Source organism: Ambystoma mexicanum, chromosome 4p, assembly GCF_040938575.1.
Source record: "Ambystoma mexicanum isolate Mex_15411 chromosome 4p, UKY_AmexF1_1, whole genome shotgun sequence".
NCBI classification, from domain to species: Eukaryota; Metazoa; Chordata; class Amphibia; order Caudata; family Ambystomatidae; genus Ambystoma; species Ambystoma mexicanum.
In genome coordinates this window covers 422772419-422790573 of record NC_090927.1, presented here as the reverse complement: position 1 = coordinate 422790573, position 18155 = coordinate 422772419, and positions in this window count along the sequence as shown.

Genomic DNA, 18155 nt, shown 5'->3' with positions numbered 1-18155 from the left:
AAGCACTCCATAAACTATAAAATGTAAGTAGAATGTCATGAAGGGTTTTTTAATGGATATTAAAATAGATAACGATTTTAAAAAGCAAGAGCAGAAAGCAAAATCTTTAGGGAACACTGCCATCAACAGTTTATTCGTGGGAAAGGTATGGTCCTATTTTAACTCTCAAGGATCAGCTCATGATAAAAGAGCCTCTTAATCTGTAACATAGGCTAAATCTTTGATATGCTTGGTTAAGATGCTATAATCCGAGGTATCAAAACCAGAGGATAAGCCCATCACTGTAAGAAAAGGCCCTATTATCTACTATCAATAATATCCTTGCTTTTCACTAAATATCTCATCATTCTATTAGGTGAGTTTAACCTTCCCTCTCCAATCGCTTCTCAGATATCTGAACTTCAGTCTTTTCTTAGTGTCCACACTTTCCACTCTATCCATAACATATCTATTCACACAGGGAGTAACTCTTTAGGTTCTCTTTGGATCTCTTATTCATCTCACCCTCTCTCTTTGCCACTAATATCACTGTCACACCATCCAGATCTGATTACGTAATTGTTTCCTTTCCATCCTCTGATCTTTCCTCACCACTTGCTGCACCTATTACAAAAAGGAAATGTAAACTTCTGCCACTCGTCCATTCTCTCTGACTTACAGTTCTCACACTCCTCCTTATGATATGATATGATATGACATGGCATTTATAACGCACCTATACAAAAGTGGTTCAGGCGCGACGAGGCAAGGGAGGGGGAACAGAGGGAAGAAAGACAACATTCTTACTATGCCAGGTGTCATTCAGATCACGCAAATGCAAGGAAAGGGGGAAAAGGAAAAGTGTGTGGGGGAAGGGCAGTACATGGGATAATAAATAAACAAGATGAAGAAAAGAATGGCCAGCAGGTGGCAAGTGCAGGATGAGTGCAGATGAAGTTCTGGTGAGGGGACTGTAGGGATACAGACAACAGTCCCCAGGTGCAGGGGTTGCCAGGAGGCAGTGCAGGCATGCAACTATCAGGGCTTGGGCCCGAGATCAGAAGGGTGGCCAGGTAACCAGTACAGTCTCAGTATCAGGAATTCAGCAGGGGGAGGGGGAGAGAAATCAGACGCAAAGAGTAGGGTTTTAAGGTGCTTCCGGCACCGAAGCTGGTTCTCCTCAAGTTTCAAGGAGGCAGGGAGGCTGTTTCAGAGGGAGGCCCAAGCTGAAGAGAGAGATCTACCACCAACTCGTTGCTTGGAAAAACAACTGACCCTGAGGGAGTTGGAGGCGGATGAGTGAACAGCTTGAGAAGGAAGATATTTAGGAAGAGAGAGTTGAAGGTATTCAGGCTCCGGGCCCCAGAAGGCCTTGTGGACAATGCAGAGGGTTTTGAACTTAATCCTTGCAGCCACTGGGAGCTAGTGCAGAGATTTAAATCCTGGAGAGATTCAATCCCTGGGCTTGAGGCCAAGGACAAGTCTCGCAGTTGCAGAGGGCGGAGAGTAAGGGCAAGCAGATTTAGAAAGAGGCTGTTGCAATAGTCTAGCCTAGAGAGAACCAGAGCTCTGGGGACAGTGAGCCCCAGGGGGAAGGAGAGAAAAGGAAGAATACCCCTGAGGAGGTGCAGCTGGTAGTGTGACTTCTTAGAGACATCAGAGATGTGGGGAGAGAAAGAGAGTGTGGAGTCGAAGATGACCCCGAGGTTTTTTGCTTTGCAGGTGGAAGCAGGAAGAGGGCCAAGAGAGGCCGGCCAGAGGGTTACAGGAAAGGCGGGAGTGGGAGGGCCGATGAAGAGAATCACATTCTTACTGGCATTAAGGCAGAGGTCATTGGCGGCACACTACTTCTGGATAGCAGACAGACAGTCAGAGGTGAGGGACTGAGAAGAGGTGGCCGAAGGAAGCCTGAAAATGAGCTGAGTGTCTCCGCATAGCACTGGAAGTTGGGGCAGAGAGTGGCAATGCGGTGGGTAAGGAGTACCAGGTATTGGTTGAATAGCCAGGGAGAGGGGTTAGACCCCTGGGGGACACCACAGGTAAAGAAAAAGATAGCAGAGACGAAGGACCCAAGTTGGACCTGTGAGGGTGTCGGTCAAGGAGGAAGGAGGTAATTCAAGCCAGGACCTGATCGGTGATAACCAGGTTAGCAGGATGGCATGGTTAACTGTGTCAAAGGCAGAAGAGAGATCAAGTAGGATATGGACACAGGCGGTGTTCGAATCGAGTTTGTAGAGCAGGTCTTCACGGATGTTCAGGAGAGCAGTTTCCATGCTTCTGGCAGCTCTGAAGCCAGATTGATGGTCATGGAGAAAACCAACAAATTGAGAGTGGAGATTGAGCTGGTAGATGGCCAGATTTTACAGGAGTTTGCCTAGGAAAGGGGTAATGGAGATAGGATGATAGTTAGCCAGGTAGGAAGGGTCAGCAGAGGGTTTCTTAAGAAGAGGGTGCACAAGGGAGTGCTTCAGGGGGGAGGGGAAGACTCCAGTGGTGAAGGAGTGGTTGCAGAAATCAGCCAGAGCAGCAGCCAGGGTGTTTATGTGGCCCATGTGTCATGATGCCTACCCCCGGGCAGCTGGTCCAAGCCCATCCGCCCTGGAAGCAGGCATCCGGACATCTGTTTAAACCTCAGAAGCCCCGGCTAGGGGCTGTCTGGGTTCAGTCCTGGCGCCTTAGGCGCCTGGCTCATAGTAGAAATCAGTCATGGCGCCTAAGGCGCCAGGCTCATAGTCATCACTTACCTCAGGCAGATCATGCTGCACATGCATCCAGGCCAACGTGAGACCTTGGAGGGACTATTTTTCCACAAGGACTACTTTTCACTCGGGTGTGGTTCTAGGGACTTCTTACCTGGGACTACTTTCAAAGCTATTTAAACCACGCCCGATCTTCAACACACGCTTCGCATTATTCTGCATTTAGCAGCGTAACGCTCACTGTGTCTGCAAACCTGCATCCAGCCTTCTGCCATGCCCGCCTCGAACACGGAGCCCCTAGGAGAGAAAGGAAAATAGAAGAAGAGGTTAGATTGCAGACTTTAATCCGATTCCTCACCTGATTTCGGATGCTGCATCACTCCGAGCCTGAAGGGACATTCTTCCGGCACGCGTCGGATTCCAGCTGCAGCGCCTCTCCATTTTCACCAGCCAACAGCATCTCCGTTTCGGCGCTGCCTCCGTCACTTTTTCGGTGAGTTTCAACACCTGGGGAAAAGACAAGAAAAAGCAAGGTGAGCCTAAAGAGACTAAAAAGACAATCACTTATATTACAAGACTTACCTGATTATCACCGGAGGCTTTATTCTTCAATGCGCCGCATCCAGGAAAAAAGAAAAAAGACAGTGGCTAATCTCACGCATCTTTACAGGATAATTTGGGTAATACAGACTCTTACCTGAACGCCGCCAGCAACCTCTAGACAGAATTTGCCGCCGCAAATCAACAGGGGAGTGCAAGAGTGAACTTTGGACATTTTGAACTCTTAAAAAACTTGGCAAACTCCGGACTCAATAATCGTCCAGAACCCCAACACCTAAAACCAGTGAAGTAACTGGTATCTACACGCCCCTGCATGCCACGCAGGATGGAGAGCTCACCAATCAAAAACATAAGGTGAGGACACTGACCGGGAATATCGGAGGTGGCAAGTGGGGAGATCGGGAGCAGGGTCTGCATTCACACCCAAGGGGCTAAATACCTTTCTCCATCTACAGGAGAATATTTCTATGAGTCAAGCTTACAAGGCTGATGGGGCCCGTCCAGATGGTCATCTTTGCCCTACGCTTCACGCTGGTGGAGGCCGCAGCTGTCTGGGTTCGATCTACGCCCCTGTGGGAACCAGGTGAGCGTAACACCATGATGGTTTTGGAGGAACAGGGGTGAACCTGTTTTGACAAGAAGGACTTGTTTAGAAACCGTGTCTGAGGAGAACAGGGTAAAGGCAGAGAAGGGGGGAGAAGGGGGGAGTAGAGGTGGCCGAAGAAGGGCCAGAGGAAGAAAAGAGAGTAGAGGGAAGAGGGGTAGAGGAAGAGAGAGAGAGGACAGGATGTCCTCAGTTTTGGAGATAAAATGAGAAGCCAAGGCTGTGTAAAGGGCATGGCTCCTTGCAGATTTTAAAGTGTTCGGTCGTGTTGTTAGATGCCACAGAGACACAGGCTTGGATGTGGGCTCTCTTCTTGGTGCGTACGGAGAGCCGGTATTGCCTTTGGAGCAGGCAGGAGTCGTACCAAGAGTTGCACTTGGCTTTGGGCTTCAAGCGGGTCCTTATGACAGGGGCAAAACATTGAGAGTATCAGATATAGCAGAGTGAAGCATGGAAAGGGTTGTGTTAGGCTGTGAATCAGCCAAAGGGGCAGGGTGGGTGAGAAAGTGAGAAAGTGGCAGCAAAAGCCTCAACTGACACACGCTTCATGGGTCGGATAACCGAGAAGATAGGTGGCAGTGCTGGAGTTTGTTTGGCCTGAAGGGTAGAGAGGGTGAGATGGGAGGAAAGGAGAAAGTGATCACTCCAGGAGAGAGGAGTGGTGAGAGGGATAGAAAGGGGAAGGGCTGAAGAGTTCAGAACATCCAGAGTGTGCTCTGCACAGTGAATTGAGCCAGAGGGGAGTATTGAGAGTGAGAGAGAGATTGTCACTCTGAATTTGCAAGGGTACACCATAATGCAATATGATCTGATCTAACTGCTTATTGGAGTTTAATTGTGTGTCCCTCTTGCATGGCAGCACCATCAAATATCCTGAAAAAGTATCCACAATTGTACATGCATTTTGACAACTTGTACTAATTGGCAGAGATCCAATATATTCGATCTGCAAGATTTGACCCAGTAACTTTCCTCTTCTCAAAGTGCCCTGGACAATATGAGGGATGGGATCTCCCCAGAATCTGTCTTCCCCCAGCACTTGCCTCATCACACCCTCCGCACTGGAGATTTGCACTTTCCACCTAATGCTGCTCCAATGACTATACATTGCACTTCATCTGCAGCTCACATACCCAACTGCCTTCTTCCTTCCTGCACTTGCACGTTCTGAATACTCACAAGGCATGGTAAGTTCAGCCATCCCTTCCCCCCTCAGTATTCTTTATTTATTGAATTTGTACTGCTATCCCATGTTCCCTCCCTGCTGCCCTGTGAGCACTTTGAAACAGAATGTATTTCCTGTATAAGCGCCTAACACGCAAACAATACATAAATACAATAAATTGGTGGATTCTTCTGATGTTCACATACAGGACATTGCAAAATGATTGTTTTCACTAGCTCTAAAGGGATATTGATCCCTGAGTGTGTGCCCACCTGAAAATTGCTTTTTCTCCCATGTGTCCACATTTCTGGTGAACCCACTTGGCCAAACCCTCAGAATCCCCCTAAAGAGCCTCTATGTCCGCACATGAAATCTTGGTGTGTTCATCTGCATCAAAATCGAACCAATGTTCTAAAGAGTCAGTAGTACAGTGTGCGTCCACATGATGCAGTGTTACTTCACTTTCTGATAGCATTTCCCAGATATCTTGCCACAGTTAATTTCCCCAAAACTCTTTGGAATACATTTTCCACCCATTCCTTTGCTATGTTGGTAGCCACACAGGTAGCCCATTGTCCAATGACCCTGAATCTGTGTACAAATGACATTGACCAGGTGTTTCTTATTTCAAAGCTTGATATACTGCATATGGTTCTGCAAACTGAATGCTCTTCCCTTTCCCTGATGTTTTTAAGATCTTTTTTGTATTGGGATTATATGACACTACTTTCCAGTAATGCTCAGTTCCTATGTAGCGAGCACAGACATCAGTGAACCAGGCATGTTCTGCCTGCTCTACTATCAAAACCCCATAAGGTACTCCCCATTTTACTGGAGACCCATGTACTTCTGTCACTTCCTGTGGTATGTAATCTACATGCGCAACCCCACCCATTCAGGCTTTTGTTCTGTCTTGAATGTACCATTTCCATTAGATTATACTGGCTTCTTGTGCGTGTCCTATCCTATGTGTTTTAGGAGGTATCTGGTCTTTCCATCTGAAACTTATTCATTAAATACCTTTCCATCGAAAAGCATATTCATTGAATAATTTTCGATGGTTAATTTTGATTGATAATTAGGTTTAGGAGTAGGGTTAGATTAGGAACAAGGATTAGATTTAGGGTTAGATTAAGGGTTAGATTAGGGTTAGGTTAAGGTTTAGGGTTAGGGTTAGGGTTAGGGTTGGGGTTAGGGTTAGGGGTTAGGGTTGGCGCTAGGGATAGATTTAGGGTTAGATTAAGGGTTAGATTAAGGTTAGGGTTGGGGTGTGTGCATGGGGTATGGGGGGTTTTGGGGGGAACCCCCCTCAATATACACTAAACTTTAAAACATTACAAGGAGCTGGCCAGTTCTGAAATTTCAGCACTGGACAGCTCCATGTAACATTTTAACGTTACCAAAAAATGCATAGAAATGCTTTTTTTTACATTTTAAAGTGCATCGATGGAAGTGCACTTATACACGTAAAAGATAGCATTTCGATGCAATGGCATTCGATGGATTTCCATCAATAGATTTGCATTTCGATGCATTTCCATTGATGGAAAGACCATAAACCGTCTTAGGAGAGCTCAACACCCACTGCATAGTCAGGATTTTGGGCCTGATCAATACATCATGACCCACTGTCCTTTGTTCAGTGTCAATAAGGGCCCAGTAAAACATGCTAGCAACTGCTTCTCAAATGAAGTGTGCTTATCACCAGCCTCTGGTAATTTGTGACTCCAAAATCCCAAAGAAACTAGCCTATTGTCTTGGTTTTTCGATAGGCTCCAGTTAGCATAATTCTCTTGTACAGAATCATTCAACTTCTAATCTTCTGCCTTCAAAGGCCAAAAATTTAGCACATGCTGCACTTTGTCCTTTGCCAAATCAAATGCTCTCTGCTGCTCCTCGCCCCACTAAAATTCATATTTCGTTTGTGTCACTTTGTAAAGTGGGGCTGAGATTTGCCCTAAATGTAGTATATTCTGTCTCCAAAATCCAAACAGTCCTATGAGCTGCTGAGCTTGTTTCTTGTTCACTGGAGTGGTAAATTCAAGTATATTTTTTCTGGCTTTTAGCACTATCTCTCTGTGCTCATTATACCAGTGAATTCCCAAAAATACTACAGTCTCAGCTCGCCCTTGAATTTTGTGAGGGTTAATCTCCCAGTCTTCCTTCTTCAACCCTTCAATGAGTGCTTCCAACTGAGTTTGCACACTACGGTCATCTTTGCCCTGAATCAGAATAGCATCAATATAATGTGAGATTTTTATCTCAGGCTTACCTGCTATCTTGTCTTAAGGTTGGGCTATACATGTACGCCATAGGCAATCTTGTGTAGGTGTACTGATGCCCACCCCAAGAAAATGAAAACTGCTCCTGGCACTCTTCGGCAATTGGCACAGAGAAAACTCCATTTGCCAAATTTGACACAATGTACCAGGATCACACGAACAAGTATATGTTCTCAATCAAAGTGACAATATCTGGCACTGCAGGAACTAAAGGGTGGTGTATTTGTTCAATTTTCTATAGTCCACAGTTATTCTCCAGCTCCCATCCCCTTTTTTCACTGGCCAGACAGGATTGTTGCAAGCAGTAGAGACTGGGCTCAATACTCCTGTCTCTACATATTCTTTAATGCTGTCTGAAATAGTCACACGCTTTGTGGCCAAAGGCATATGCACTGGAGGTAATTTCAATTTACCTACAATAACTGGTGTACAAGTAAAAGCATTCACTCCAAACTGGTATGTTTTACCTCCAAGTACTAGTCAATCCTTCCAGAATGTCAAAACCAATAATACATTGGGTTATCGGGCCAATCAACACTTGATATTTCTGTCTTTTCAAATAACCTCTTTTCATTCCCACTCCTGTCTGTAGTGTGGCTGTCTCTTTTCCCCAAGCCCAGTAATGTTTAAGTGTCAGCCTTAAATCTTTAAGGATTTCCATGAGTCAAAGAGGCCTCTCCCCTGGTATCTTTCAAAGTTTGGGCCTCTTGTGTGTTCCCAGGCTTCCAAAATATCTTAACATTAACATAAGGTCTTCTATCAACTCATATACAAGCTTAACCTGCCAGGACCTGGCCATAATCCCAGTAAAATTTAGAATGAGTGTATCAAGATGTAACATTGCACTCACCACTTTTCTCAAATCAGCATAGGAGGAAGCGCTGAAAGTGAAGTGACCCTTTTCTGCCTGTCTCTTAACTTGTTTATAGCGCTCTTTCCCCTCAAGACCTCTCTTTTTGTACTCATACATTTCCCTGGTTTCAATGCCTCCCATGGCACACCTTCTTTCAACAATGCCAGAAACACGTCCTTTCTTGACACACAGGAATGTCTCCTGCCTTATGTTCTTTTCTCACTGCACCCTTCTGTCTATCGACGTTTGTCATCACCTTTGTCCCATTTACCTAGATTTGACAAATGCTGAATAGCATTTACCACTTCATTAGTTGTCTTCCCACTCATGCCCACTAACAAAGTCATAATGACACTCTTATATGCAGTTGGGGCAATTCTGATAACCATATTTCTGGTTGACACTGACAATGACACCACCCCCATATGTATCAGTTCATCCACATGAACTGCTTCTTTCATAGCATGTTCTCTGATTTTCTGAACTGCCTCTTTTAAAGTATATCACTTATACTCTTCAGTGGGCCAATCTGGTTACATGTAATAATGTCCCCTCAAAATTATCGCCATGCAAAAATGTCACCGGAAAACGGCAGTTTTTTGTGGGGACATTATTGCATGGAACCCCTGCAACCCCCAAACCCTTTATTTTTTCTTTTTTCTTTTTTCTTTTTTTTGCTGCCTCTATACCCATTTATATGGTCACCCATATAATATCGCCACAACCTTTTCCCGGCGATATTATGTACGGCGACCATATATATGGGGATAATATTACCTGATACCACCAATCTGTGGTAATGGGATATTGGCGGTTATACCCCTGGGCTGCTAGGTGCAACAAAGCCTCTGGGAAGCTTGACCATTCGCATCTGGAGGAGGCCCAGCTTGCAATACTTCTTGTATATTGGTGTCAGTGGATAAAGGCAGGAATCATGGGGAATCTGTGGAATATACCAATAGGCCCCCAGCAACCCCATCATACATGCGTACCATCGAGGTGAGCAAGGGGTCCCCTAACTTCTGCCTCAATCAAGTAATAATCTCACCCACTTCCTGTTGTTTATAATCTTCCAGTGTGGTCAAATACACACCACCACCTCCTGGAATATGTGGGTGCGGGCCAGCCATACGTCTAGTCACTGGGTTAGCAGTAACATTCTTCACATCATGTTTCAGTGTAGATTATGCTTTCACATCAGGACTACAATCTTATTAACTTGAATCCCATTTATCGCCATCCCACAGACCCAGATCCCCATTTACTCCAGCAATGGCAATCACTACAGCAACTTTCTGTTTGTTGACATTGCCACTTCTCTTTCTGTATTTATTTTGGGCAACTGTGACAGCTGCTTTCTCAGTAACGTCCTGATATCTAGATGCTTTGTCATGCCAAATTTGCAACTGCAATTGCCGGCAGTTCTACATTCCTCAGATGCATTTTCCAATAGGCATGCAACAAAATCCAACCTCTTCTCCCTTGTGCAGCAAATGTATTTACCTTCTGTACTGAAGCCTGATGTAAACAAGACATAACCTCTTCAGAGGCAGCACTGCCCAGGGTCTCATCCCACATCTCTTTAAACCCAGCAGCACAAGCCCACCCCTTACCCACTGCATCATACAGACCTTAAATCCTGCGAGGAAAAATAACATCAAGACAAATTCCACCAGGGGAAGAACTTTATCTCCCTTCTTTTTAAACAAAGATTGCATATGTACAACAATTTACAACAATCTCTGTAAAAAGAAGTATTCACCACAGCCTGAATAAAATCACAGAAAGCACTCATACACAAAACGCTTATCAACACAGCCAGGCTCTCACTTCAAACAAAGAAAAAAAACCTGCAATAAATCTTGCCTTTCAAGGCACAAGCACAGATTCTGGATGCCTGGAAGTAATGACTAAGATGTGGGAGATACTGGGGGTTAAAAGGAAGCTACATATTGTTTACCGGCCAGCTTCTTCTGGTGCAACGGAGAAATACAACAGAACCATTGTGAGCATATTAAAAAATGTTGTGGCAGATTCTGGGCCAAGTTGGGATATCCGATTACCTCTTGTCCTAATGGCCATCAGATCTACCCCTTCATCTGCAACTAAAATGTCACCGTTTGAGCTGATGACTGGACGCAAGCTGGTGCTTCCCCAGCATTTGTTCTACAGGACCCAAGAGCAGACATTAATCAATGCCTCCACAACTCATGAGTATGTGGAGAATTTAAGGAAACACTTCCTACATGCTTTTGCCTATGCTCAGCGGAATCTAGAAAGATCGTCCGAGAGTATGAAGACTCACTATGATTTGAAGACTACTAGGAAAGAATACAATGTTGGAGACCGGGTCTATCTATACAATTTCCAAAGGAACCAGGCCAAACAGCGAAAATGTCTGCCTACATGGAAGGGACCTTTTGAAATTGTAGACAAGATCTCCCCAGTCGCCTACAAGATCTGCATCCCCAAAGGCAGTTTGGTGAAAGGGGAAGACAAGTGGGTCCATATAAATCAGATAAAGTGTTGCCATCCCAGGCACACTCTGCAGCAACTGGAGGAGTCCTCTGCAATCCCAGAGGGGACCGCTCCAGATTAATACAAGTACAACCCTAAAATCTTCCACATATAGCCTATAAAATCCTTTGATTCTTGAATGCAAATGTCTCCTGATGTATAAAATGTATATGTTCGCCCCACCATTAATAGTTTCTGCCGCTTTTGCTTTGTCATCCTAGGTGAGAAGAGAGAGAGATAAACCATGGAGACTGACCAAGAAGGACGACCCGGGGACCGGGAGCAAAGATCCGAGGGGCCCGGGATACCACCCGAAACTTCCATCAGGACCAGCGAGAAGAACCGACCGATCCACTCTGAGGGAGGAAAAGATGCTGAAATGTGCCATCAGCGGAATCAGAAGAAGATGATGCGGACATCCCAGCGCGTGGATCAAAACATCCTTTGAACCCGACTCCCCCTCGACTCGAAATCAAAGTGCAGACGGGCGGGGGGGCTTGTCAGGTGTCTTGACCCACGTTTGAATTATTATGGTACAACATTGGTGCTGTGGGCTTAGAAAATCCAAGATGGCCGAAAAGCCCACACTTGCGCCAGAATCCAGGAAAACCACGCAGTTTGCGCACACCAAGATGGTCGCCTAACCTGCCAACTACCAGTGCGAGCGTGATGGGCCAGAAGCGCCATGAGTGAAACGTGGTGCCAAAGGAAAAACAGCAGTGCCTGTTAGCTCAAAAACCACTTTGAAATCACCTTTGTTTCTCTGAATGCAAGCTTAAAATGCCTATTTCAAACATTGCAAGATATTCAAAAATCTTACTGAACACCAGCAGACGTCTGGTAGAATGAAGTCTTGTGTGCATACCAAATCTGGAAAGATGAAGAGCCTAAAACAATGTTCATAACAAAACTGGCTGAGCTGTGGATGTCTGCAGCTTAAGTGAAATGGGATTGAAAGCCACTAAAATCTAAATGTTTAAAATAAATGAGTGACCTACTTTTGAGTGTCACATAGGTTGCAATTGCTTAAATGTCTTAGTTTTGAACTTCGAATCAGCGTTCTAGCTGCATGTGTAAAAATTGTAAGTTTGATTTGAATGAAGAAAAATTGGAACCAAAAGTGACATTTGGCTAAAGCTTGGCTTAAGGGGACTGAATTCTTCCCGGCAACTACCCCCGAGAGGAGTGGAAACTTGCCCAGCAACTGCATTCCCAGGCTTGGCCTCCCTTCTGCTGCACCACCAAAAGGAGATCACACCTCTCTGATTGAATCAGAGGAGGGGCACCTGGGACTGCAAGGGAAACAGAACAATGAACTTTCCTTGGCTCAGGCAAATATTAAATTAGGGGGGTCCTAAATGGCTTCCTCTTGGAAGAAACTGGGAGGAGCAGTGCCTGTGTGAGCCAGCAGAGCTGGAGGCGGGGACAGACAGAAATTCCCCCAGGTGCTTTGGAACCTAAACCACACCCATCTGGGCCAGAGAATAATTTTAAAAAGATGGATAATTTGTAGTACATAACTGTCAAAATGATATCAATAATATAATTATTCCTGTGATTTTTCTGTGCACATTTTAAGAGGTGTTAGGACTCTGTGGTATGTTCTGGGGGGTAGTAGCGGAAAAGAAGGCATTACTCCAAATGTATGTATGTAAAAAATCTGACACTTCATCATTTGATGCCCATATTCCTTGCACACACTTGTGTAAATTCTGGAAAAGTTTAGGGGTTGTGTTCTGGATGAACAGGGCAGAATTCTGTCAGAAGTGGACACAACATCTTACAAAGACAGGGATTGGATGGCTTGGTGCTGCAGAAAATATGTTAACTGGACATATAATATTAGAAAAATTGTACATAGATAAATCTGCATTTGGATCAAAAATAGATTTGTGAGCAAACTGACAAGGGGAGTGTTCTTTCTGTATGCCATGAAATTGATGCCTGATGACACTCCATTCCTTCCCCCAATCAAGGGAGAGAGGAGAACTTGGCCAATGATAAGTTGTGAGGGGCAGGCTTAGTTATGCCCACGCACACACCCATTTTCAAAAGACATAAAAAGACCCACTGAAATCCAGGTAGGGACATTCACTTTCCACTTCAAACTGATTTTTTGCAAAGCATTTTGCCAGACCAGACCGCTGTGCAGTGCCAAGAACATTTGCCAGAACCAGAGATCCAGACCAGCCGAGCAGAGAGAACCGGAGCTAAACCTGTTGACCAGATCTTGACGGCCTATTTCAAATTTATAGTGTGAGTACCCAGCCAGAACTGTGCATAGTCATCTATTAGTTTAAAATAAGCTTATCCCATCCAATTCCGCCTACCTAGAACTGCATCATAGAAATCGTGTGTCCATTCTGTGATTTTAAAGCTGCGAAAGTGTCATCTGCCATTCTGAATCATTATTTAATTTCTGAAAATCTACCTCCACACAATCGTCCGTATCTTTTGAACCGTGTGTGCTAGGAACGGGATTTAACTTTCATTTTAAAGCTAAGAATCTTTATAGTTTTTCTGTAATCACACTCGATGCATTCAGAAAAAGTGCTGCAATTGAAAACTAGCTCAAACTTCTTCACCTGTCAAAAATAGCTGTCTTTTGCTTGCACTGCTGAAATCCGTTTTCAACCTGATAATCCCTCATGAATCACTGATAGTGTTGACCTGAACCAATCTTAAGTAGCTATCACCTACCCTGAATCTCCTATAGGGAATTAAAATCATTTTTAGCATATTTTCACTTCTTTGCAAATCACATTTAAAGTATTTTTGCCTGTGTTTTAAAATCATCCCTGTTGCTCTAAGCTTGCTAGGGGGGAACTGAATTGGTATTGCATTTAATGGTATTCCTGAAAATGTTGTGCTTTCCTTCCATCTCTTTATACTGCATAGGGGGGAGTGAATTGCCATAAGGGGAAAAGTGATTATATTCTCTCTTGTTGAAACCATATCAGTTTATTTCTGTGCTGCATTCTTTCCATCATTGTTTTTCCTTGAAACCATAAAAGCATTCTCAGCTACCTTATCCTTTCTATACCAACTCCTAAGTGATTACAAAAGTGTGCTAGTGTAATATTATCCATTGTTGATCACTGTCATATTCACAAGTGTGCGATCAAATATTCATTTATTATAAAAGTGTGATATATATATATGTATATATATATATATATATATATATTGTTTAATTTTCAAATAAATCTTTTAATTTGCAAAACAAACCTACTTCTTGGCTCAGTGAGGTCAGGGGGATTCAAAGAGAGGGGCGTTATACAAGGGTTTATCATCCAGATCTATGAACTTGTCATAAAAATATATAATTAAGGGCTTCCCTTGGGCATCCCAGATTCGGCATTGACTTAGTTAGAGTGCTGAATTGAAGTTGCTTAACAGAATCAAGCCCTCCCAGCTAGTAAAATCTGTTTAAACCTCTATCAAGGCTGCCAACAGGGCTTTCAGCCAACACCAGAAATATGTACTAGTAAGTCACCATATACACTTTATGAATTTCACTACCTTCTCCGACGATACAGTGATCATTAAACTGTAATCAGTAAATAGTAACTAGAAAAGACTGGCATCTTGGAAGCCTGGCGGAAACTTTGAATACCTGGCAAATAGGCACCGTTGCAGGGGGACCGATGCAAGTATTGAGATGGTTATACACTAAAGGTAGTGGAGCTGTGATAAGTGGTAAGCTAAAACAAACTGCATACTGTTTTTTCAGTCTCAAGTAACACATTGCCTTCTTCATTTAATGCCAAAGAGCACACTAAAACGTCTTGCTGTTAAAAATAGCGATGAGGTACTCTTGAGTGTTAATAGTGATTGACCTGCGTGGCGATGGTTAGGGAAGGGGAGCAAGGAAGGCAATATCAGTCAGTCCAAAATTAAAGCTAAATGGTCCAAAAAGAAAAGAACCACAATCAAATCCAAATGCAATGAACCCCGAAAAGTGAGTTTGAGGGATAAAGGAGGGCATGAACATCTTGCCATCAAACACCCCGTCTCTACCAAACATACATGCATTATAGGAAATCCAAGCTCCCTGTTTTAATGGCAGGCCAGTGAACTCGATACCAGCAATCCCGACAACAGCCGTGGCATCAGCTGCAAGACTAGGTCTTGCAGCTGATGCCAAATGACAGGTTGGGAAAGGAAAAAGATCTTTATAGCACCCACCAAAGCAGGTGAAAGCAGATCGGTCCAGGTGTATGCTTAATGAAACAGCATGCACCCTCTGATAATTTCATCTTCCACCTAGCAATAATAAAGACACAGGGAGGCTATTTAAAGTGAAACATCCACACTTCCAGTATGCAGCCAGGCTTCAGTTCAGAAAGTACTGCCAGAAGCAAACATTTTGAAAGTGTTGAATACAAGATTTTCTAAGAACTTGTCTTTGCATATAATTAGAGCTTTTGATGCTGGAAAAAAATAGACTTCATAATGACAGCATCAAAACTGTATGTGGTGAAATAATCTCTACCCGTTTGAGGCTTAATGAAAGTGAAAACAAAATAAATAGTTGCAGTGCGTAATCAACTAAATCAGCCACCCCCTGCAGCGGATGCTTTTAAGGAAGACTTGGACAAAAGTGACATGAGGATGAAACGACTTCTTGAAATGTTCACGCGGTATGAGATATCAACACAAGAAACTAAAAGTGATATGAACGTAGACAGCTTAATCTGGAAATGTAGTTGTGAGCCCAATCAAGATACCATAGATGGGATTTCCAGAAGTGAAAACATGACGACTGAACTTATAGAGAAAGAAGGGATGCTGTGAAGATGCAGGCAGGGCCAGAAAGTTCAGTGCAAGTAAGGCAACTAATAATTCGTTGCATAATGCATTATTAAAATCTCTTACAGAAAAGATAAAGAAGCAATACAATTTTGATATGACTCTATTTAGCCAGAGGGGAATTAAATTCTTGTTCATCTGAACTACCACCTCGCCAGTGCCTTGATGCAGAGATTAACGCCCTAGGTTATGATACCTGTGGAAATGCAGCTTCTCTATCGAGAACAGAAATGATGAAAGAATGCCCTCCATGAATACTCTACATGCGTTAGGGGGGCAAGAGCTCAAACAGATTTCCACAACCATAGCGTTTTCTCCTCTCAGAATTAATTGTAGTACAGGATCTCCTCAATAAGGGCTGTGGAGGTTATCTGACCTTCAGTAAGTCAGACTTACCTAGTTTTAAAGATAACATTTGTAGGAAAGCAGATCACCCAAATTCCACAACTCATTCCATAGATGTAGACAGTGATCTTGTAGATGGATCTATTTTGAGAATAAATATCAACACAATTTATCATTATATTAAAATGGGACCTTATGGAAAAACAAAAACGGCATGTTCCACTTGATGGAAAAAATAGCCATTCTTTGATGACTCAGGCAAAAATGGGAGAAAGGAGTAGTAGGAATGAAAATATTATTTTTTAAATTCAATTTTCTTGGTATCCTCATTCTTAGCCATTGAACAGCTACCCATCTACCAACCAGGATGTTCCAACAAATATTAGCAGGGACGCTAATGCTGTTCCTGGCTATACCTTCCTGACTATGGGTTGTTAGCGGGGTTTGTTTGAAATGTGCAGCTATCTGAAAAGTGATCACAATGATTTCCTTTTGGGAAGGAAGGAGACGTTAGAGTCACAAACAAGGGAGATTTTGGAGGATTGTGAACTGGCATTGGAAATTTGAAGTGAAATAAGTTTGATATGGGTCCCAGGCTAGAAGAGATGATATTGGGGAAGGGCACAACACAGGACCAAAAATCTTATCAAGCACCTAATGGATGTTGTGTAATGCTGGTGTCTTGAGAACTCAAAGCTTGAAGGTGATAAGCTACGGCATTATGAACATATTTTGGCATCATTTTCCCAAATATTGACAAAGGAAAAATGGATGAAACTGAGATCTGCCACTAGGATTAGAGAATCTGGCAGCTTGTACTATGAAGAATACACTGAGTTGAAAACAGAGATAAAATATGCAGTATGAGTAGGACTGGAAAGTTGCAAGAAAGTTAGTTTGAGTTTTATTCTTCACTTTCGGCTCAAAGAACCTTATGTGATAGAACAATATGAATACATTATTTACACCTGAATTATTAAAGGGATACCCAAATCCATACACTTCAAAATGATATTTTGACTATGCAACTAATTTAACATCAAGTTATATGAGACAGTCTGGGCTCATAATATACAGACCTGAATTTAGAAGGGAGAGGAGACATAAAATCCTCACGACCCTAAAGAACCAGACTAAAATCTACACAGAGCATTGGAAGAAAGCTCAGAACATTGCACATTTAAACCAGCATAGCGACCATGCATATTTATTCTAGGGGCATGCTTTTGAACCTACTCTTGAAAGCTTCCACTAAAAAGCTAGCACCATTGCTGTCACTGACAGATCCCAATCTCTCGAACACTAAAACAGATTGGGCTTCATTACACGGTACGTGGTAAGTGATTATCAGCACCGGTAAGGGCACCGGTGCCGGTAATCCCTTACCACCCTACTACGAGGTCCCTTAGCTGGTTCCTTCCTTAATGCCAGGTCTGACCTGGTGTTAAGGACGGGACCCGTTAAGGGACTTTACAGCTAATAACGGTACCGCAAATTGCGGTACCGTTATTAGCTACTTCCCCATTCCCATTGAGCCCTATGGGGGCTCAAATGGGAATGGGGAATGGTTCCCGGAATGGGGACTTACCGGGTCCTCCAAGGTCGGAATGACCCGGTAAGTCCCTATTCCGGGAACACGGACCTGGAATGCGGTAAGGAGGTAGCCATGGCGCTAATTGCGCCATTGCTACCGCCTACCGTGTAATGAGGCCCATTGTCATTCACAGTCACTATGCCTTCATTTTGAAAAATCTTTCCAATGTGTTCTTCCCTCTGTCTGGGATAGAGGGCACATAGTATTACAAGAAATGCTGGCCTGCTGGGGAAGTAAAGCACATATTGGGCCTCATTACACGGTATGCGGTACTTACCACATTTCGGGTCCGTGTTCCCAGAATAGGGATTTATGACCTTGGAGGACCCGAGTCCTCCAAGGTCATTCCGACCTTGGTGGACCCGGTAAGTCCCCATTCCAGGAACCATTCCCCGTTCCCATTCGAGCCCCCATAGGGCTCAATGGGAATGGGGATGGAGCTTATAACAGTACAGCACTTTGCGGTACCATTATTAGCTCTGAAGTCCCTCAACGGATCCCTTCTAGGCATTAGGGACGGGAACCGCTAAGGGACCTCGTAGTAGGGTGGTAAGGGATTACCGGCACTGGTGCCCTTACCAGTGCCGGTAATCCCTTACCGCCTACCGTGTAATGAGGCCCATTGTCTTTACACAATTTACAGCTTTTTAAATATCCTGCCAGGGGCAGCTTGTCACACCTGAGCAGTGCAGCTAGATATCATTGTGTGCCCCGTTGAAAGTATAGAGTTAAGTTTGAGAAAAG